Source organism: Helianthus annuus, chromosome 10, assembly GCF_002127325.2.
Source record: "Helianthus annuus cultivar XRQ/B chromosome 10, HanXRQr2.0-SUNRISE, whole genome shotgun sequence".
NCBI classification, from domain to species: domain Eukaryota; kingdom Viridiplantae; phylum Streptophyta; class Magnoliopsida; order Asterales; family Asteraceae; genus Helianthus; species Helianthus annuus.
Window position 1 is genome coordinate 171,504,822 of NC_035442.2, and position 23,770 is coordinate 171,528,591.

Consider the following 23,770-nt stretch of genomic DNA (forward strand, 5'->3'; position numbering starts at 1 on the left):
CTACGACCATACACTACACTTAAAAACACAATTGTACTCTCTCCTAGGAATCCTTAACCTTAATCCTACGTCTCCATGAGCTCCTATCATGGACCATGTTCTCAGAGAGGTGCAATCTTTGCAAATCCTGCATAATCCGCTCATCCCAAGTAATTTTGGGCCTGCCTCTACTCCTCCACTCCACCTCGAGAGTTTCAACCACTCTAAGGGCATACGGAGTGGAACGCGGTGAAGCTCGGCAAACTAGTTTGCCGATCGGCAAACACCGCCGCCAACCATATGGCGATGCGGCAAACTTGCTCAATCGGTAAACCTTTACCGAGTCGGGAACATGATTTTGAAACATGGGGGGGCCACCTCCAACGGTAATATTACCGTTTAAAAAAAATATTTTTTTTTTTAAAAAATTAAACTATATATATCACAATAAACTATTTAACCATATACCTTCAAATTTATACTCAAACAAACCAAAAAATACCACCAATTCCTTCTAAAGTTTACCATACAAAATGGCGGATGAACTCCCGTTATGGTTCCCACCCATGAGTAGCGACGATTCATCCGATAGTAGCATTCTTTTTTTTCAAAATCTCATCAAAGAAGCCGAACTTCAAGATACCGGCACGTCTAACCGAAGGAGATATATTGAACGTCAACGTGAGGAGGGGCATGAGACACTCATGGCGGATTATTTTGTCGAAGACCCGAAGTACAACGAAGATATCTTTCGGCATAGGTTCCGTATGTCGAAACGTTTGTTTCTAAAAATTGTGTTCGATGTGGAAGAGAACGACCCGTGGTTTGTAGAGGCCCCCGATGCGCGAGGTAGGAAGGGCTTTACGCCCTTGCAAAAGGTGACATCGGCTATTAAACAGCTCGCAACTGGAAACACTCCAGACGAGAACGACGAGTACTTGCATATGGCCGAAAGAACTTCCCGCGAGTGCCTAGAATATTTTTGTGACACGGTTTGCAAAATATATGGTCCAGAGTTCTTACGTAGACCGACAAGCCACGAGATGGCACTTTTATACCAAGCTCATGAGGAAAAACATCACCTTCCAGGTATGTTCGGTAGCCTTGATTGCACCCATTTCGTTTGGCGTTTTTGTCCGACAGAGTATCGAGGCCAATATATGCGAGGAGATCATAGATACCCGACTGTTATGCTCGAAGCGGTTGCTTCTCAAGACTTATGGTTTTGGCATGCTTTTGCCGGTCCACCCGGTTCTCAAAACGATATCAATGTTCTACAACAATCTCCGTTATTTTTAACGGAACGAAATGGAACCGCGCCAAAATGTCCATTTTACGTTAACAACCATTTATACAAACGTGATTATTTGCTCGTGGATGGAATCTACCCTTCGTGGTCCGTGTTTGTGAAGTCGATCCCTTACCCTCACGAAGTAAACGAAAAGAAATTCAAGAGGCAACATGAGGCGGCAAGAAAAGACGTCGAACGGGCTTTTGGTGTTTTGAAGGGGAAATGGGGTGTATTGAGTCGACCGATGTGAGCAAGATCGGTTAAAAAATTAGGAATGTCGTGTACACGTGTATTATTTTACACAACATGATTTTGAAAGATGATGGAAAGGCGATAGCACCGGTGCACATTCGGGATCCTCCGGTCGAGCCGGCTCTAGACGATACGGTGCTGGGCGAGTTGATGAATGAAGACACCCATTGGAGACTCAAACACGATCTCATAGATCATCTCGCAAGTCAAGATTTACCCCATCTTTTGGTCGATTCCGACGAAGACTAGTTTAAATTGTTTCATGTTAATGTAATTTTATTGTTTTTTAATTTAGTGTAACTTTGATGTTTTTAATTTAATTTATGAAACTTTATTGTTTTTTAATTTAATGTATATATCCTAAATTTATTTATATTAAATAAAATATTGCAAAAAAATAATAATAATAAAAGTTTACCACTTCAGCAAGTGTTTAAACCATTGCCAACACTTTTAAGCAAAGTTTAAACACTTTTGCCTAATTGACATGGCGCACTCTGATTGGTCGGTTTTTTGGTTTGCCACTTTAAAGTGTTTAACCACTCCTTATACCCTAAGTGACTCTATCTAATTGATAAATCTTTTTGTTCAGCTGTGCAATTAAAAAAGATATAAAAATGCGCTGACCTATTATATGCCTTGCGCTGTTAAAATTCTTAAAATTGCAAAGCAGAAATTCTCAAATCTTCAGTCTTGTTTAAGATTATGAACTACTAGCTTTGTAACATTTTAACTGGTAATTGAAACGGGCCATATTAAAGTGGGACATTTGGACACCTGATTTTTGATTATCTATAAACTGGATATGGTTTTAGGAAAAACAGTATGTCATCAATGGATATGGCAATTTCAACCCATTTAGTTATAAATGTGGGTTGTGTTTTTTTTTTTCTCAAATGGGTCAACCAAGAATTTCTTTAGCTAAAAGGAGATTGGGTCAAATGCTTCAAAAGTTAACAAAAAATATTAATGCATACAACCTCCTAAATTGTTTTATTCAAAGATTTAGTCATAATTTGTTCTTCGTTCAATTCAATCATTTTATATAATAAAAATGTGAAAATGGACAGAAAATGGTGTTGGCGAGACAGGCTTCCCCAAATTGTTACGGCTTATAAATTTCTACAACATTGTATATAATCATGTTTTCTATATGAACTTTTTGGTCACCCTTCAGGTTAAACTAATAGTAAGCTTAAAGGGACGTGAAAACGAGTTCAAAAACAATGCTATTGAGCTTATTCGACGTTTCCGAGATAACGTAGGGGAGGTATGCGATATGATTTGTACTAAAAAACACTCTCTTTTAAGTTTTCATGCGTTTGACCAGGTCAACATTGTTTTTCTTTTTTGAAGTTAGCCGTTGAGGAGAGCAAAAACTTAAGGGACAGGAACATGACATTAGTATTGGTTCCAAACAAAGCTGTTATACAAAAGGAAGCACCAAAGAAGAAAGAAAAGACAACAGGAACAGAGACCCAAGTATCCGCAAGCGTATGAGCCACCCAGTGGCGGATCCAGGATTTTTTTCCAGGGGGTTCACTTTTTTAAATGTTCCAGTTTCTTATGTCCAAAAATAAAATAAAAAATCGGGTCGGTTCGACGGTTCGGGTCGGGTAAGCTTCATTACCTACAGTTGTTCTCTACGAGGTTTCCAAGCTCCTGAATTGGCATATCGAGAACTGTGTTGAAGTTATTAACCACATAATGGTGACAATCGGTGATGTTGATCTTTTTTCTTCTATTTTTCGGGTCAACATACTGGTCTTCCATGTTAATCGGTGGATCTTGTTTACCCTCAAACAGATATAGTATTTCTTAAACAGTTAAAGTTAACCATTTTGCTGTAAGGGTAATGTTTCCCATAAAGATTGCTTGCTGTACATTTTCAAAGATTGAATCTTGTTTGTTTCAAAACTTAAATCAACAACAATAGATGGCATCCATAGTTTCAAACTAGATTATCAAAGATTGTTTTAAACATCTAGTGTGTATTTTATAGGATAAAATGTTGCAAGTGAAGATAACTCCAAACAACAAATAATAAAGCTTGTATCTTTCTGCATCAAATTAGGACATTTCTACCCTTATCCTATCTTTCTTTTCCATACCACCAAGTAATCAAGTTGAGCAAAACACATAACTCAATTTTCAAAATTCCATCCTTTATTATGCAATTTACAGGAAATTAACTTGTGCTTTACAAAAACTGTTGCAAAATAACATATGTCTATGTTGGTATTTAGATATGTACATTTAATTGTGTGTGTGTATATATACAGAGATAGAGAACCTGGGCAAAGAACAAAATTGAGTAAAAGAAGGTAAACGTCATTTTGGGTGTAGACTTGTAGTGGGGATCGTGATAGTGAATCTCAGAGTCTTGATAAAACATTAAAACCCTAGTCTGTAAACTCGTTTTACAATAAACAAAAAAGGGAAAAACGCAAATAAAAATTAACCGGCTACCGGGAATTGAACTCGTGACTTCACCTTTTCAAAACATGCGTGTAACCAGTCGACCACTTCAAAAGTTTGGTTAATGGCTCAGCCACCTTCAATCTTATTTATAGTTCTGATGACCTAAATCTGTCTTTGTAGCAATAGTATAATTCTTGTTTATTTCAGCGTTTTCACTTAGCAATCATAACACGCCCATCCGGTTTTCCCACAAGTTGTCGCGCTTTCTTTGTCTACCAATTCAAGGCTTTCAACATACGTATCCATCTCAAGTTTGTAACCATTAGGCCTATATTCGAAAACTTTTGTAAGCAACCTTGTTTGAGGATTATAAACCTCCTTTGACCCTCCATAGAGTACGAGTAAGTCACCATTTGTGCCTTTATAGCATGCCAGTAAATCACCATTAGTGATGCGTTGGAAGGCTGCGGACCAATGAAATGCATCTCTTTTCAGTTCGAAAAGAAGAGACCAAGATTCTGTTTTACCATACTCTCCCATAACCCGAATCTTCCAAGAATCACCATCTTCCGAAGAAACCAGCGCTAGACAACCATTTATGGTTGTTAACTGTCTGACTATCCAATGCTCCGGAAACAAAATGCGGCCAAAAACATGACTACTCACATTGAATGTCAATATGAATCGACTTGGGTGGGGATCCTGGGGGACTACCACCCAATGCAAAATTTCGTTGAAAAAATATGGCTTTGAAATCGACATATATAATAACCTATAAGATGGGGAAGGGACTTCACTCCAATACTCATTTTTCAAGGAGTAAACAAATGTTTTATGTTCCTCAAAATCTATAGCCACAATCTTGTAATCATCAGTGATTGGATCGAAACCAAACCCTACTGCCATGCTAGATTTAAGAGGACTTATAAAAGGAGGACTTGGCACCCTTACCCTGCGCCAGATCGACAAGTTCCATAGACTAATATTATCATCATCATCATCACGCAGACACAGAATTCCATTACAAGAACCAACAACCGAAACTCGATTCCGTGACAACATAGTCATAAGTGAACAAGGGAACTCAACTTTCGGTATGCTGAGGTACCTGTTTCCTGGAATATGCAACGGCAACTGGTCGAACTGGTCTCCCGAGTGTAATGTATAGATGTCTTTGTAGTCATACTTTCCACCGGAAATTACACATCTGGATCTGATGAGGAGTTTCGGAGGGTTTTTAGAGCATCGAAGGCGGTAATTGCGGATGAGTTCTGGGGTAGCAAGGCGAGAATGCCAGTATTTGGAGATTGATCTGAATCGGATGATGGATTTGGGTGGTAGTCTTTCAAAGATTTCAAGCATCAAATCACAATAGTCGTTAATGCCAGACATTATATATGTGCTGGCAATAAATCACAAAGAAACTAAATGCAAATAAACGTTGATGAAGAAGACGATTTATTTTCTGTTTGAGGATCAAGAAAAAGAAGAATGAATGGGGCGTAGGTTGTAGATTGAGTCGTTATATTATATAGAATACTCACGTAAACGATCACAAATAATTTAAGAATCATCTCCTTATTTAAAATTTAAAACAAACTGTATAAAAGATAAACATAAACTAATAGAATATTATATATTTAGAATAGAAGATATCCTTTTAATTAGTTTTTGAGTAAAGTCCTATTTGAGTTCTTGTGGTTTGTATAGTTTAACCATTTGAATCCAAAAATCAAAACTGTCTTAATTTGAGTCCCTGTGGTTTCTAATTTTAACCATTTGAATCTAAAAGTAAACAACATCCAAATCAGAAACATTTGTTTTTGGATTCAAATGGTTAAAATTAGAAACCACAGGGACTCAAATGGTTAAAATTAGAGACCACAGGGACTAAAATCAAGACAATTTTGGTTTTTGGATTCAGATGGCTAAACTGCACAAACCACAGGGACTCAAATAGGACTTTACTCTTAGTTTTTACTCTTCCTAAAATACTAAAATAGGAGATTTGTATTATTCATATAAATCTATATACAATTTATAATACATGAGGGATAAGTATTTTAACATACCCAAAAAAATAAAAACTTTTTCCTCTTTATTTATAAAAACACCCCTAAAATGAGGGTAATTTGGTCTTTTGAACACTAATTATATTTTAGTCCCTCATATTATTACACTTAAATCCCTTTATTTTAACAAAATTATGGCTAATTAGTTACACTTATCCCATTTCAAACAAACTTATAATTATTTTACGTATTTTTGTTATATTTTATAAACTAATGTTTTAAAAAAAATCCAAAGGTACCGTGATAACCTACTTATTTTTGTCGACATTTCGATAGTTGTCTTGGTCAGTATTGTTGTGCGGATTAAAATGTACAAGTAGATGATGCATTAGTGTACAAGTGATTAAAGCAATGTGTCCTGTCACATGTCAAATGGTCAAGACTCTCTACGTTGTTGTCATTAGTATCAGTTTAATAATATTCTAACCCTTTTCACTCCGATTTTCGTTTGATTAAGATTGTTCACCAATTTGTTTCGGCGACTAGATTTAATTTCGAAACCTTGCACATACGAGTTTGATATGAGCTTTGTTCTTATTATGTATGTTTGTGTATTTACTTGGTTGGGTGCAGACACTTACATGCATGTAGTTAATTGACATCAAACAAACTCACTTGTTTTATCTAATTGGTTGTATTAAAAAATTTTATATAATACCATAAAAAATGGAATTTTAGTTTTCATAAAAAAAATTATAAAAACTTTTTTAGAAGCATTTTCGTTTTCATAAAACCTTTTTTTATAAAAACGTTTTTAGAAGTTTGGTAAATAAGTTTTCAACCGACAAACTTTTAGGAAAAAACTCCATAATCTAAAAATAATATATCTTCAAAAACTGAATACCAGATTCTGTTGCATTTTTTTAGGGATTATAAGTACAAAAATACTCTTATAGATAATATTAGTTAGTTGAAAAAAGCTATAGATTATTCAATTCGTTGGTTTATAGGTTCTATATATAGTATAATTCATTAATTTTTTTCACTTCAAGAAATTTCTTGTTCTTTAGAATTTTTTATTTACAGGTATTTCAATTTTCTGTTGTGTATAACTTTGATTTCTTCTTCTATACTCACATTTAACATTCATCTTATTTATTATTCACTGGTTTTGGAGCTTCAATATCCATCCTTTTAGATCTTTACACAGGTATGTATATTTCTAAAACATGATATATTGTTTATCTGTATTTTATATTATGTTTAACGGTGAACGTCGTTTTTTATCCTATATTATTTATAACGGTAACATAATAAAATATGTAACTAAAATACTTAACATTTTTTTCAGTTCCCCAAACTAGGGGTGTTCAAAAAACTCGTGGCTCGCAGCTCGCTCGAAACTCGCTCGAAAAAGCTCGAAGAAAGCTCGGCTCGAAATTGGCTCGGTTGTAAACGAGCTAGCTCGGTTCGGCTCGGTTTGTAAACGAGCCGAGCTCGAGCTTGGCCTGGCTCTACTCGTGAGCTCGTGTGCTGGCTCGATAAGGTCTATATCCTTCATTTTTTGTCCCACATCGCTTAGAAAACAAAAACTAAGGGAGTATCTCCCCTATAAAAGAAGGTAAAGACAATGTACAAAGTGAATTAACTATTTATACTTGCATATTTAGCCATATGGTTACATTAAATGGCAATTATGGCCCTTAGTCTATCAAGAAATTCATTTTTAAGGGCTTTTTAAGTAGTAAACTTTGTGGTTCTTTGTTAGTTCGAGCTAGATCTAGCCGAGCGAGCCGAGCTAGCTCGAATTCTAACCGAGTCGAGCTCGAGCCGAGCCAGCTCGAATCGAGTTCGAGCTGGGTCTAGCTCGGCTCGACTCGGCTCGTTTACAGCCCTACCCCAAACTACTCCAGCTAAGCTACTACTGATGTATCAGTTAAAGAGGAGAACATAGAAGAAACTCATCATCCAAAGAATGTAATAATCAAACAGGAAGAGATACAAGAAATTCCGGAGGACGTTGATCTCGATGTTGACAAATGGTGGTGTGACAATATAGATGACATCCTTGAGATGTTTAAGCCGTATGATTACTGAATTGATCTCATAGTGATGCAAAGAACTTGACATTTGAGCTTTTAGTTTTCAACTTTTATATTTAAGACTTATATATTAATACATTACAAAAATAATTGCTCGTTCCTTCTAATCTGTGTGAGGTAGCTTACCTAATTACAACCCAGCCACTCTCCGAGATTCGTTTCTTGATTCCTTACTAGATCTGTGATCAGTCGCGGCTATCTAGTATAGTTAAGCTTGACCGATACGAATCTTATTAACCTCTTATAGTTCGATTCCTCCAGAGTGGCTGCCTATGGGAGAGGGTGGAGAAGGAGTTCTTAACTTCTTCGTCACCAACTTGCCGGAACGATGCAGCTTGCTTGAGATTGTTGACTGTTTCAGTGCGTATGGGGAAGTCACGTGGGTGTATGTAGCAAGGAAAAGAGATAAGGTGGGGAACAGGTTCGGATTTGTCACTTTCTCAGGAGTCGGGGACTTGAAAGCATTGGAATATAGTTTGAAGATAGTGTGGATGTGTAATCATAAACTCAAAGTCAATGTTGCTAGATTTGCTTTAGAGAACAAAATAGACGACCGATCGCGGGCGAAAGATAAGGGTCACCAACAGGCCACTGCTGCGAAATCCTTCGCAGATGGTCAGGCCCATCCCTTTAAATCTTTCATCCCAAACCCTTTGGGTACATCCTATAGGGATTCATTGCTGGGTAGGCCAAAAAGTGATAAATTAGAGGAGAAGGTGGTTGAGATCACAGAATTTGTGAAACCGAGTGAAGATTGATTACATAAGAGCCTGATTGTTAGAACAAGTGATCTTCCAACCCTCGTCAAGATGGATAATTTTTTGGTAAAATCGACCGACTCTAAAGTTGAGATCTAATATGTAGGTGGACTGTTCTTGTTACTAGTCTTTGAGAGCGAAGTGGGGATTAAGAACATCATCCCAAACTTGAAGGTTTGGTTCTCCTGGATGGAAGTTTGGTCAGGTCAGACTCTCCCATTTGAACGTATTGCGTGGCTGAAAATTACGGGGGTTCCGTTACATTTAATGGACAACGACGTTTTCGACTCGGTCGGGAGAATTTTCGGGAAGGTGGTACATGCTTCTGCCTTGTCACCGGGTTCTAATGATCTATCCTTTGATTTGGTCGGAGTTCTCGTCAGTGATGGCACTAGAATTAACGACTCTGTTACGTTAAGCTGGAAAAACAATAAATTCAAAGTTTGGGTGTCTGAAGAGCTAGGGGATTGGGTTCCGGATTGTTTAAGCTTTGATGATGTGTGGGATGAGAAATTTGAGCCAAAGGGAGAGGTAGGGGAGGATGGTGGTACTGAGCCAATTTCGCCGGAAGTCATGGATATTCCGGAGGCTTCACCGGAGGGAACAAAGGAAGATGGAGCGGTGGTTTACCGGTCGGACTTCTCGGAGAACGTCGGTCCAGAAGCTGAAGGGTGGAGTCGGTTATAGTAGGATGCATGGGGACTGGAGTTGCAGATGGAGGGTCGGTTCATTCCCCAAGTAATGTGGGGGGTGGTCCTGAGAGGCTTGTAGATGGGGAGTTCCCGGCCGACTTTAGATTTGGAGGGAAATCTTTTCATAATCTTGTAGCACCTGGGCCTCATAGACTCTTTAGGGCCTAAAGAAGAAAGACTGCTCCCTTCAAAAAGGCCCAGCCCAAGTTTGTGAGCAACAATATGGAGCCCAGATCGAAAAAGAGGAGAGATGTGGATCCATAGGAGGTTCAAAAGAGTAAAGCGGGTATAGGGTTCGACCAGTCAGGTAAGGAGTCCGTTGGTTTAAATGAAAATTTATAGAACCGTGTTTCGGGACCGAAACCGTGCTTCGTGTGAGATTAGTTCAAGACGGGAGAGATTAGAGATGGATAAACCAAACTTCTTTGTATTAGTCGGTAGTAAAACATTACAAATCGGCCCGATTACAAGATAACCGAACTAATACCAAAGCAGTATACATCCGGGGAGAGACCAAGTGGTGATCTCTCCCCCCCAAACACTAAAGCTCATAGTGAACTCTCTCAATGAGCTCACCTTTTCTCTCACTCTCTCCCATTTGCAAATGACAAAAGGGTTGCTATTTATAGCCACACCCCCTTTGTCTAGCAAACACACATGGTCAAACAAATAACCCTCTCGTTTGACCACTTCAGACGAGCAGGTCAATACACGTTCGTTTGACCGTTTCACTAGCTATTACAAATTCAACATAAAATAAATCTAATCTACTCAACAAGCATCGGACGCAAAATCTGCATCAACAAATTCCCCCTTGTCCGTTGCTGTCGAAAGCTGAAAATGCAACTACAATCGATCTTCAGTCAAGTATTTATCTTCTCCGTGTTAACAAATTCCTCCTTGACCGATGATCCAGGTAAGTAGTATCTTGATGCTCCTTGTATAATATTTCCCCCTCAAAGTACGCATATCCGAGTTTGGTGTTGTGCAATTTCCTCAAAAGGCTAAATTGACCGATCTTCCGCTGATCTTCCAATACTCCAACCGACATTTAATAAGGGTTTCGTTCTTTTAGAATTGCATCAAGTCTTGATCTTGTCATAAGAACTCTATTTCATTCAAGCATACTACATTGGTAGAGATTTCTCGTGAACTGTCTTCTGTAAACCGTCTTTGTGGAATTGACCAAGTAATGCACTTTTATCTTCAGCATCAACACTCAGGAAAGTCAGCTAGACCAAGTGTATCCCTTGCAAGCTCAACCAAACAACACGCTTAGTTGAACTACATCCAGATCTCATTGTCTCGCCTTTGTGAAGTTAACCACGTAATGTACTACGGATCTTCAGCATCAGGACTCAAGAAGTCAGCTTGACTAAGTACATCGTTTGCAAACTCAATGAATTGAGTTACCCCCAGATCCCTGTAAAATCCCAAAGGAACATCAAACCCAAAACCGAATCCTGCAGGTCTTCAGCCTTGAACTATCAGCTTTCATAAAGATTCCCCCAGGTCTTCAGTGAACACCGCTTTGAAACTACTGTCGACTTTAGATACCTGTATGTTTCCGTGCAAAACCCTTCACGCTGGCTGGAGAATTAATTAAAATCCTCAAATAAGTGCCTGTGCAAAACATTCCACGCCGAACCGTTAGTATCACCAGAAAATCACAAACTCTACCACCTGTGATTGCGTTTAGAAATTTACCGAAGAAATTCAACATATGAAAAATTTTTATCCCCCCATTTCTTTGGTAGGATCTCTAAACCTTAACAGATTCTCTCCACTTCAAAGAAATTGTCGTCAATTTCACAGAACAAATTCTCTCCACTGAGTAGAATTTATCTTCAAATCTTCACCAATTCTCTCCACTGAGCGGAACTGTCGTCAATCTTCACTGAATGTTCTCGGTTGTTCGAAAAATCACGAAAACGACTTTCTTCTTTGCATATGCTAATTGAATAAGAATGTCCCCTAGTACCCTGTAGGATCCGACTTGTATCCCTCCAAAGACTTTGTGAACTCGTTAGGACCGGTATTGACATTCCAGGTTCATACGTTCGTTTTCAAATGCGACAATATGACAATAAACAAAATGCTTTCGAACATTTACGAATAACCGATAACAATCATAAACATTGACATGCGGAAGTGAACATACTGTTTTTGGTTTTTGGACCATAGTAGTCAAGTCACCAAATTTTGACATTTGCATCGGTAACCATGACTACCCCACATTTTTTTATATCATCATCTTTTTTTTCCTCATTCCGCGTCATCCCACGCGCTCCCAAAACCCGTACGAATTTTGACCTTGATATTTAGAAGCGCGATTCAAATCAACTCCACGAATACCCGACCCCACTTTGTTTAATTTTAAAAGCACCTCATCAGCCTACCAGCAACCCAACAGAAATTTGTTCGACAAGTTGCATTCGCCACCATAAAATTCCAAATTCCAAATGAGAAGCACAATTAACTAGCAGCTGTTTCCTTTCTCTTCACTTTAGATACTTGATCCACTAGAGCCCATCTAAAATACTTGAGGGTCCATTAGAAATCCAAGACCCATAAGCCAAGCCCAACTGTTAAACCCAACATTTATCAAAGATCAAGTCCACATAAGAATAAAGGTATTGTGAGTAATTGGCCCACTGATTTTTACATATTCACGAGAATATATGCCAACAACTACAAATTAAACTTTCATCTTGCACAAGTAGGCCCAAACAGAAACACATATCTGCCAAAAACTTTCTGGAGACATCTTATATAGCCACTATTTTCACCTTTCCCAAAACTTTATTTTCCTTTTCATCCATCTTCAACCTCTTCGATACACCACCACCAAATCCCTTTAAAAAAATTTGGGCAAACATCATCTTCCCTCATCTTCAATACACAACCTCCAAATCCAAACCAGGCAAATAAAACTTGCTTAGCCACTGACAACATCACTTGAATTCAGCCGTCAACAACATCTGTCTTCCGCTTCTTCGATAACCAGCAACCAGCGATACCAAACTTCTCCAGTCATCTGCGCTACAACATTCTTTCTGTTTTTTCATTTTAATCCTGATGCGGTGGCGGGGGATTTAATGCGGCAATGAGGAATCGATGGTGGAGTAAGTGGAATTGAGTTCTATATTGATTTTGTTTAGCAAATAATTGTTGATTGAAAGAATCTTCCATACATTTTTTTTAAGTTGTTGATGATGTTTGTGTGTCTGTTGCAACATACAGAAATGAAGATGATACACTTGCAGTGATTCTTCATCAGTGTAGTGTAGTTCTTCGTCCCTCAGCCCTGAGATTCTTCATTCTTCATCACAACAGAAACTGATTCTGGACCTCCGACGAACCTTTAGACTTCGTCGACATCATATTCCTGGACGAACCCTTAAGTAGTCTTCATCGGAATATACTCTTCGTCGTGTTAAGTTGAATGAACCTTGGGTGTTCGCCAGGGCCGTACCTAGAGGCTAGGCAACGGCCTAGGGCCCCAAAAAAATAGGGCCTCCCAAGATTTTAAAAATCTTTATATGGAATATGTGTATTACTGTATTAAACACAAATAAATAAAACAAAAACTATTTTATTGTTAGGCCCAACTAAACAACCAATTTTTATATACTCTAAGCAATATGCAATTCGTAATTAATTAATCTTTGTTTTCCCTAAATTTCTAATTGATACTTTGATTTTTTTATATTGTGCTTGCGATTGAGACTTAGAAGGAACAAAGCAGAACCGTTGTTTTCTATATAACCGTTCAAAGGACCCGTCTTTATAGTTTGCTTAGGGACTTCGTCATCAAGGAGTCTTCGTCGACATCAATCAATCTTCGTCACAATGGAGTCTTCGTCGATGCAAATATGAAGAAACCGTAGTTTCTTTAACCAGCCGCCACTATTTTTTCAAGAACATAGTGAAGAACCACAAGCTGTTCTTATGCAGATCTGAAGAAATACTTTCAAAACAAGATGAAAACATGATTTTTCTTGGTGTAAAACAGAAAACCTAACTCTCTGATGCATTTCGTTTCAGGTCAGACCCATCCATTCGGGTCAGATCTGGGTTTTTCTTCATTTTCACCATTTTTACATCTTGAACAAAAATACAATAAACACAGATCTAGAGCACATGTGATTTAGCAAACTGTTAGATTTACTAAATCGGGTACCATGGCTCTGACACCAGTTGTAGGACCGTGTTTCGGGACCGAAACCATGCTTCGTGTGAGATTAGTTCAAGATGGGAGAGATTAGAGATGGATAAACAAAACTTCTTTGTATTAATCGGTAGTAGAACATTACAAATCGGCCCGATTACAAGATAACCGAACTAATACCAAAGGAGTATACATCTGGGGAGAGACCAAGTGGTGATCTCTCCCCCAAACACTAAAGCTCACAATGAACTCTCTCAATGAGCTCACCTTTTCTCACACTCTCTCCCGTTTGCAAATGACAAAAGGGTTGCTATTTATAGCCATACCCCCTTTGTCTAGCAAACACACATGGTCAAACAAATAACCCTCTCGTTTGACCACTTCAAACGAGCGGGTCAATACACGTTCGTTTAACCGTTTCACTAACTATTACAAATTCAGCATAAAATAAATCTAATCTATTCGACAAGCATCGGACACAAAATCTGCATCAACAAAATTTTATACACCTGGATCTGAACATTAGGGCACCTGAAGTTCCCCCATCCCATCTTGAGTCGGATTTGCGAGGCGAGGAAGGTAATCCTCCGATTATGGAGACGGCTGTGGAGGCCGTAATTCGATCAGAGCTGGATTCTGCGGAGGAGAAGGTGAATTTTGAAGTTTCCAGCACGATTAATGTAGGGAAGGATATCGGAGTGGACTTGGGTCAGCATCAACAACTGGTCAAGGAGTTAATCATGGAAGAAGGGATTCAAAAGAATTTAAAATGAATTTATTATCGATTAACATTCGAGGTATGGGGACTGATCTGAAAGCTGGTTGGATCAAAAACTTAAAGCAGGAGAATAAGGTTAGCTTTGTTGCAATACAGGAGACGTAAATCGACGAGGTTAGTCCCGAGTGTGTTTCTAAGTTTTGGGGAGGTCCTAATTTTTGTATGGAATATGTGGGTGCTTCGGGTAGATCTGGGGGATTATTATGCATGTGGGATCCGTTGGTGGGTTTCAAAACACAAGTATTACATTGTGATTAAAGGGAGGGTGGCTGGATGTAATCAGGAGCTTAACGTTGTTAATATTTACGCTCTGCATAGGGTTTTGGATAAAAGGGCATTGTGGAATTGTTTGTTAGATGTTATCAACTCGGGAAATGGCCAATGGGTTCTGCTTGGCGATTTTAATGCGGTCAGGTTTTCGGAGGAAAGAAAGAATTCCGTCTTTAATATTGCTTGTGCTAAGGATTTTAATGACTTTATTGACTCGTCAGGGCTGGTGGAATACAGTATGAGAGGTTGCAAGTTTACCTTCCTTGCCCCTAATTCCAATAAACATAGCAAACTTGACAGGGTGTTGGTTTGTAAAGGTTTTTTTGAAGTTTGGCCGGATGCTTACCTTAGGGCTCTTCCTAGGTTACATTCTATTGTCCATTGATCCTTGTCGTTACGTGGAATAACTTTGGGGAAAAACCTTTTAGGTTTTTCAACTCGTGGTTAGAAAAGGAGGGGTTTGACGGCATTATGGAGAACGCGGTGAATTCTTATGTTAGGGTTGGAGATCACAAATGTGGTTTTAACCAATAAATTTAAACATATCAGGAAAATCTTTAAAAATTGGAAAGATGAGATGGTTATTAAGGATAAAGAGGATTGATGAGAAACAAAGAAGAATTGGAGCTTTTGGATAGTTTATGCGAGAGCAGGGATCTCACCGAGGAGGAGGTTTGGATCAAGGAGGAGTGTTTTAAAAATATTTGTGAGTTCGGACGCTTGGTGTCTTTGGACTTAAAACAGAAATCTCGTTGTCGATGGGCAATTGAGGGGGAGGAGAATTCTGCTTTCTTCCATAGGCTCATCAATAACAGGAAGTGTAAAAATGATATTCCAGGGATGTCTATCGACGGTAAGTGGGAGACCAATCCAAAGTTAATAAAGAAAGAAGTTTACGATTTTTTCAGGAACCACTTTCCAGAGAAGGTTAAGTATAGACCCAGGTTGCGTTGTCCTGGGATGTGTAGACTCACAGAGGAGGAAGCCAATGGTATTTCGGGGCAGTTCTCGGCCAAGGAAATCAAAGATGCTGTTTTTGAGTGTGGGTTCGATAAAGCCCCTGATGTGCGTGAAGTGTGTTATATTTTTTGATGAGTATTTAAGCCCCTTTTTACACTTTTAGCCAAGTTTTAAATTTATAAAACACGATATTCACTAACACTAAACACACATATGGGCAAGTGCACCCATCGTGGACGTAGTATAGTGTTGGTAAGATACCGAGGTCGTCCAAGGACACAAGAGCTTTTAATACCGGTTTATCCTCAACGTCTAATCAAATCAAAAAGGTTAGAAAAATGTTTTAAACTAAGAAAATAAAAACTAACTAAATGCTGAAAATAAAAATAAAATAAAAACAGATAGACAAGATGAATCACTTGGATCCGACACGTGTATTAGAATAACCTTTGATTATTTTCGCACTTTTGCACTTGTTTAAGAGATTATCTTAGTTATTGTAGTAGGCCCCTCTTTTGAAGGCGACGTTACCCTCAACCCAGTAGTTTGAGTCAGCAAGGATACAATCCTAAAGGGTCGGATTATTGAAAGATAATGAATTAAGTTATTAATGCAAATTGTGGTAGGCCCCGCTTTTGGCGGTGACGTTACCCTCGGCTAAGTAGTCTGAGTCAGCAGGGATACAGTCCTAAATAGCCGGGTTATAGTATTAATAGTAGTTAACTTATGAGGGGGTCAAAGAGTTTGGATCCCTGCCATCCAATACCTATGGGCATTGAAGGAGATCCTACTAAATTTGACCCAGGTCCCAAGCAGGACCTCTAAACGCTGAACAAGGGCAAGACCCTTACCAAACCGTTCCCTTAACCCCCGACCAGGTAGCCAACATACCTCCATATAGACCGTGGAGATATGAATGGTGAAAATCTTTTATTTTATATAGACAGTAAAATAATGCCAAGACACCACGGACAAACGATAAGGAAAGATCACCTTCAACATAAGTAACTAGTTATTAAAGTCATTAATACAAAACCAAATAAAAAGTGCAAAAGATTAAAAATAAAAAGTATTATACTAAACACTTGTCTTCACCAAGTGATGTAAGAGACTTAGGCAAACATGGCCTTGATTGTCAAGAACTCTTACGATCAATCTTGGATCCCGAGACGACTCACACACTCTACGATGGACAATGGATGATGGTGGTGGATGATGGTGTTATGGTGGTGGTGGTGGGTGGTGGATGAGGTGTGAGAGAGGTGGTGTGCCAAGGGATGAGTTGAAATGAAGCCAAGCACTCCTATTTATAGGCTGAACAGAAGCCTGGGCACGGCCCCGTGTCCGCTGGACACGGCCCCGTGCCCGTCTGACACTCTCTCTCTTCATTAATTGTAATTCACAATTACAATAAATGCACCTGCATCACTCTGACCACGCCCCCGTGTCCGCTGGGCACGGCCCCGTGGTGGGCAATAGAAGCTTCTACCACTTTGTCTTTTGTGCCAAGGCTGACCATCCTGGACACTGCCCCGTGCTCGCTGAGCACGGCCCCGTGTTGAGCTGGGCACAGCCCCATGCTCAGCTGGGCACAACCCCATGCTCAGCTTTCTTCTTGTTTTTGCTTTGGGAGATGCTGTCGAGGAGTCGGGCATGCCACGTTTCTTCCTTTTCTTTGTATTTATGTTGGATTTGGCTGCATTTTTGCTTCTTTTGTTCATTTAAGCTCTTTTAACCCTGAAAATACAAAAGGAAGACAAAAGCACACTTTTTCCAACATTAGTACTTAAAAAGGGTTAGTTTTATGCCTCATTTGATGTAATTTATATGTTGCATTTTACACACATCAAATACCCCCACACTTGAATCTTTGCTTGTCCTCAAGCAAAACTCTTTAATATGTGGCTTACACTCCCAAATGGAATAGGTAGAAGAGAAGGTTTTGGGCTTGTCTTTGAGTGTCGGGAATCCAAGATCTTTATTGGGTTTTATTTTTATACTATTTACAATCCTATTCGTTATGATTTATTTAGAACGTTTCATAAGATAAATTACTTATTTGGGCATAACATGCCTTTTTAAAATTCCATTTATATACAAGTTCACATACCTCACGGGGATCACTCAACACTCGGCCGAAGGTGTATTTTTAGTGAATCACTCGAGAGCGGCATGGAACTTATTCTTACCATAAGCTTGCCAAGCAATCAATCCTCCTCCTTTTTAACTTTATACCTTTGTAAATATCAAGAGGACTTTTTGGGTGAAGGGTTAGGCTTGGGCTAAAGGTGGGTGGTTGGGTTAGTGGTTAGTAAAAGGGCGAAAAGCGTAAAAAGCGTCGGTTTTCGTAAAACACTTTGTTTTTGTTTTTGTTTTTTTTTCTTTTTTCTTCTCTTTTTTTTTTCTTCACTTTTTTTTATTCTAATGAAGCATTTTTCAAACAAGGTTTCTTTTGATGAGCTTGTTTGTTTATGGCTAACTTCATCTCTTTTTTTTTTCTTTTTTCTTTTTTTTTGTGTCACAAGAAAACCGAGCTTTGTTACTAAAATAAAGGGTTTAAAATGAAAAAGGTTTTGGTGGGTAAAGGGTGTTTGTTTTGGGGAAAGAAACGAAAAGGTTTAGGATCAAAGGGGTTAACTAGGGGGATTTTTGGGTAGGTGGTAAAAAAAAGGAAAATTAATGGTGTAGAAATAAAAAGGGGTTAGTCCTAATGCCTCCATCATTTACTTACTCGGGTTTAAGTTGGTAAGGACCGGGAATGTATCGTCGTGGCAAGTTCTAGAGTCGTAAGAACCAAGCGGCTATTCACACAAGAAACGAAAAATGAGCATTTAGTTTAAAGATGTATATTTGTATGCTCAATAAAGGCTCAAAACTCACTTTTGTGGGAATGGGTTTTTATGTGATCAAGTATATATAATCAAATTTTAACTAAGATTGTCATGCCGTTTCATAATCTTCTTATTTGGTTCTTTTTATCACGACGCTATCGGTTGTAAATTTATAAAAATATAACCTTTTTAGAACTTGTTATTCCCAAATTAAACCAAGACAAGTAAAAAAAATGAAAAGTTTTTGAAAAAATTTGGGGTGATTAGCGGTTCCAATAGAGTTTTGTGTAAGGCTTGTTATTAGGACTTGCAAAATTCAAGGTTTTAGCATCCCCCACACTTAAATTACACATTGTCCTTAATGTGTCCCAAAAATAAGTTTTTCGGTTGATTAAAATGTGTAAAAGTGGGTTAAAAACAAGATTTTATGGTACTGGGTAGCTGAACACGGGGTGGTGTTGGCTGAACACGGCCCCATGTCCAGACTGCCAGTACCAAAAGTAAACAGAAGGCTGGGCACGGGGGCGTGTTCAGTGAGCACGGCCCCGTGTCCAGGTACCTGAACTGGGCATTTCTGCAGATTTTTGGGCACGGGGGCGTGTTGGGTGAGCACGGCCCCGTGCTGAACTTGCAGTAATGAAGAAAAATTGTCGAGAGGCTCTGTTTTTGCGCATGGGGTGTTGGTTCAAGCTTCCCTTAATATCCTTCACCATCCCGAGTGTGTTTTATTCCTGCAAATTAAAACTAAACTAGAAAGCATAAAAGTTAAACTAATCTAAAACTAAGGATAGTTTCGCGGAATGCCTCCGTGGTGCGCCACGTTTATAAGGGTCCTTGGCTAGACCCTCCTTATCGGGTGGTTCAGGCTCATCTTCAATTAGGGGGTCATTATTGCCAAAAGGATATTTCATTGAGCGCTCAAGATCTATGCTCCTTTTGAATGCCCCTAATTGAAGAGGTAGATTATTAAACTTCCGGTTTTTCAATGCTTTATGAGTTTGTACAAAAGGTTTTCCCAAGACTAGGGGGGTGTCATCAAGGATGACGAAGTCGGTTGGGATTACCAATTGATTTGTGTGAACCAAAACATCTTCAACTACACCGATTGATTTCATTACTTTTCGATCGGATAGAAAAATGGGAATTTGAAGTGGAGTAAAATCACTAACACTTAATTTTTCAAAAATGTAGTTAGGCATTATGTTAACACAAAGATCTTTATCAATGGTGATATTACTAATAAATGAATTTTGAAAGAAACATGGAACCGGTGTAATGTTTATTTCAAAAGGATCTTCTTTTATTAGTGAAGTTTGATCATTAGTTAACTTAACACTTACCATTTCTTCAATTTTAGTGTTAGTGTTTAGCTCTTTTAAAAACTTGGCATGAGGGGTTACTAAACAATGATTTTCGAAAGTAGGTGACAAGAGATTAATTTCTTCAAAATTAGACTCTTCTTGTAATTTAACATAATCGACCTCACCTTTTTCGTTGTTTAACTCATGTGTCGGTTTTTCACTTTCTTGTTCTTCCATTTTTACATTTTCAACTATCTCTACGTTATTATTACAATTTAATTCTTCTCTTGCGCGGGACTCCTCTTCCCTTGCGCGAGATTCTTTTATGCAACGTTCGATAGTTTTAATGTGTTCTAATATCCTATTGGTCACTTCGGTGAGAGAAAAAGAATTTGGATCCTCAAAGCTTGAATCCGGTTGTTCGATCCTTGGCTCCTCATAGTACTCATATGAAGTAGATGGTTCACACCATTGTTCTTCATTGTAAGTATATGATGGATAAGGGTCGAAACTTTGTTCTTCATAGTACTCATATGAGGTGGGTTGTTCACGCCATGGTTCCTCATAATAAGCATATGAAGGTGGTGGTTCATATCTTGAGTCTTCAAAGTATGAGTATGAAGGCTCATACCTTGGTTCATCAAAATATGAGTATGAGGGAGGAGGTTCATACCTTTGGTCTTCATAGGATGTATATGAAGTTGATGGCTCGTACCTGGGCTCCTCATAATGGTTGTATGAATTGGATGGTTGATATGAAGTATTATATTGAACCGAGCGTGCGTTACGACAATTAGTGCAATAATTACCCCTATAATCATCCTCATCATAGGTGTAGTTGTAATCTCTTGAGTATTGATCCATAAGAATCACTCAACAGACCACAACTGAGTCTCGGGACCAGAAAACAAAAATAAAGACAGAAACAGAAGCTGGACACGGCCCCGTGTCTGGTGAACACGGCCCCGTGTTCAGGGTCTGTATCTGGGCGTTTTAATTAAAGTTACTGGTCACGTTGAGCACGGGGGCGTGTTCAGTGAGCACGGCCCCGTGTTCAGACTCTGTATCTGGGTATCTACTCTAAAATTATGCAGCACGGGGGCGTGTTCAGCGAGCACGGCCCCGTGTTCAGGCTACTGTAAATGCAAAACTAAACTAAAATGCAGAAAAATGCGCGCGTTTTAAAAAGGTTTTGAAAAACTGATTAGGCCGTCGATTTTAAGCTTTCTTAAAATCCTTGTGTCCCCGGCAACGGCGCCAAAAACTTGATGTGCGTGAAGTGTGTTATATTTTTTGATGAGTATTTAAGCCCCTTTTTACACTTTTAGCCAAGTTTTAAATTTATAAAACACGATATTCACTAATACTAAACACACATATGGGCAAGTGCACCCATCGTGGACGTAGTATAGTGTTGGTAAGATACCGAGGTCGTCCAAGGACACAAGAGCTTTTAATACCGGTTTATCCTCAACGTCTAATCAAATCAAAAAGGTTAGAAAAATGTTTTAAACTAAGAAAATAAAAACTAACTAAATGCTGAAAATAAAAATAAAATAAAAACAGATAGACAAGATGAATCACTTGGATCCGACACGTGTATTAGTATAACCTTTGATTATTTTCGCACTTTTGCACTTGTTTAAGAGATTATCTTAGTTATTGTAGTAGGCCCCTCTTTTGAAGGCGACGTTACCCTCAACCCAGTAGTTTGAGTCAGCAAGGATACAATCCTAAAGGGTCGGATTATTGAAAGATAATGAATTAAGTTATTAATGCAAATTGTGGTAGGCCCCGCTTTTGGCGGTGACGTTACCCTCGGCTAAGTAGTCTGAGTCAGCAGGGATACAGTCCTAAATAGCCGGGTTATAGTATTAATAGTAGTTAACTTATGAGGGGGTCAAAGAGTTTGGATCCCCGCCATCCAATACCTATGGGCATTGAAGGAGATCCTACTAAATTTGACCCAGGTCCCAAGCAGGACCTCTAAACGCTGAACAAGGGCAAGACCCTTACCAAACCGTTCCCTTAACCCCCGACCAGGTAGCCAACATACCTCCATATAAACCGTGGAGATATGAATGGTGAAAATCTTTTATTTTATATAGACAGTAAAATAATGCCAAGACACCACGGACAAACGATAAGGAAAGATCACCTTCAACATAAGTAACTAGTTATTAAAGTCATTAATACAAAACCAAATAAAAAGTGCAAAAGATTAAAAATAAAAAGTATTATACTAAACACTTGCCTTCACCAAGTGATGTAAGAGACTTAGGCAAACATGGCCTTGATTGTCAAGAACTCTTACGATCAATCTTGGATCCCGAGACGACTCACACACTCTACGATGGACAATGGATGATGGTGGTGGATGATGGTGTTATGGTGGTGGTGGGTGGTGGATGAGGTGTGAGAGAGGTGGTGTGCCAAGGGATGAGTTGAAATGAAGCCAAGCACTCCTATTTATAGGCTGAACAGAAGCCTGGGCACGGCCCCGTGTCCGCTGGACACGGCCCCGTGCCCGTCTGACACTCTCTCTCTTCATTAATTGTAATTCGCAATTACAATAAATGCACCTGCATCACTCTGACCACGCCCCCGTGTCCGCTGGGCACGGCCCCGTGGTGGGCAATAGAAGCTTCTACCACTTTGTCTTTTGTGCCAGGGCTGACCATCCTGGACACTGCCCCGTGCTCGCTGAGCACGGCCCCGTGTTGAGCTGGGCACAGCCCCATGCTCAGCTGGGCACAGCCCCATGCTCAGCTTTCTTCTTGTTTTTGCTTTGGGAGATGCTGTCGAGGAGTCGGGCATGCCACGTTTCTTCCTTTTCTTTGTATTTATGTTGGATTTGGCTGCATTTTTGCTTCTTTTGTTCATTTAAGCTCTTTTAACCCTGAAAATACAAAAGGAAGACAAAAGCACACTTTTTCCAACATTAGTACTTAAAAAGGGTTAGTTTTATGCCTCATTTGATGTAATTTATATGTTACATTTTACACACATCACCCCAGGCCAAGATGGTTTCAATTTTAAGTTCTTAAAGAGATATTGGAGGTTTTTTGAAGATGATGTCAAAGCCATTTTTTGTCATTTTTTCAAGTGGGGGTTCCACTTCTAATAGGCCACGAACTAGACCAGAATCATTCTCAACGAGTCCATAAAGAGTGATCCCATTTTTTTCATCGGGTCCGGGTAGAGACCAAAGATCTTGAGTGACCGATCCGGCATAACAACTCAAAAGATAAAGAAGTATCGTTAATTTCTTCATGCTCGTTCCAAGTTCGAAGTACCAATTGTACAAATAAAAATCCACTTCGTTACATGATTTCTTTTTCATATAGATAGATATAGGATCTATGGGGCAATTACTTAAAAGTACATTTTGTGCTACAGCCCTTCCTATCTGATAGAAAAGGATCCCATGATCCTGGACCGATCTTACCTGGGATCGCAAATCCCAAATTTGTCTATGAAGAGCGGATCTAATTGTATTAGTATCTATAATTGATTTCTTCTGTGTAATACTAATCGATAGGGCCTCATTGGTAAGTGCTACAAGATCTCGTGCATTGGAACCCATGGTTATGGACCCGAATCCATTAGTATGGAACATTTTCTTTTCCAAGTGAAATCCCCTAGTATATGAAAGAGTGAAAAAGTGCTTTCGTTGTTGTGGAATAAGAAGCCTTCGTATCTTAATGCACGTATTTAATTTATTCGGAGCATATCGATAAGGGAAGTAGTACGTCGTTCATAACTCTGGTCCCTAAAGTCAAAGATCCGATAAGTATGAAACACTATCGTCCGATAAAATTGATTGGGATTATTTGTAAAGTCATCTCAAAGGTCCTAGCTAATCGAATTAAAGGGGTTATCGGGAAAGAGGTGCCGGACTCTCAATCGGCTTTCGTGAGAGATAGATGTATTCTTGACAGCCCTCTTATCC

The 23,770-nt window shown here is 39.0% G+C and overlaps 1 long non-coding RNA gene and 1 pseudogene across 1 annotated transcript; both read left to right on the plus strand.

Moving 5' to 3' along the window:
* Nucleotides 1-23,770, plus strand: part of LOC110883383 — a 28,010-nt pseudogene that overhangs the window by 2,323 nt on the left and 1,917 nt on the right.
* Nucleotides 2,645-3,028, plus strand: LOC118483228. The gene is made up of 2 exons (XR_004869938.1): nt 2,645-2,792; nt 2,879-3,028. It is a non-coding gene; the product is annotated as an uncharacterized LOC118483228 (long non-coding RNA).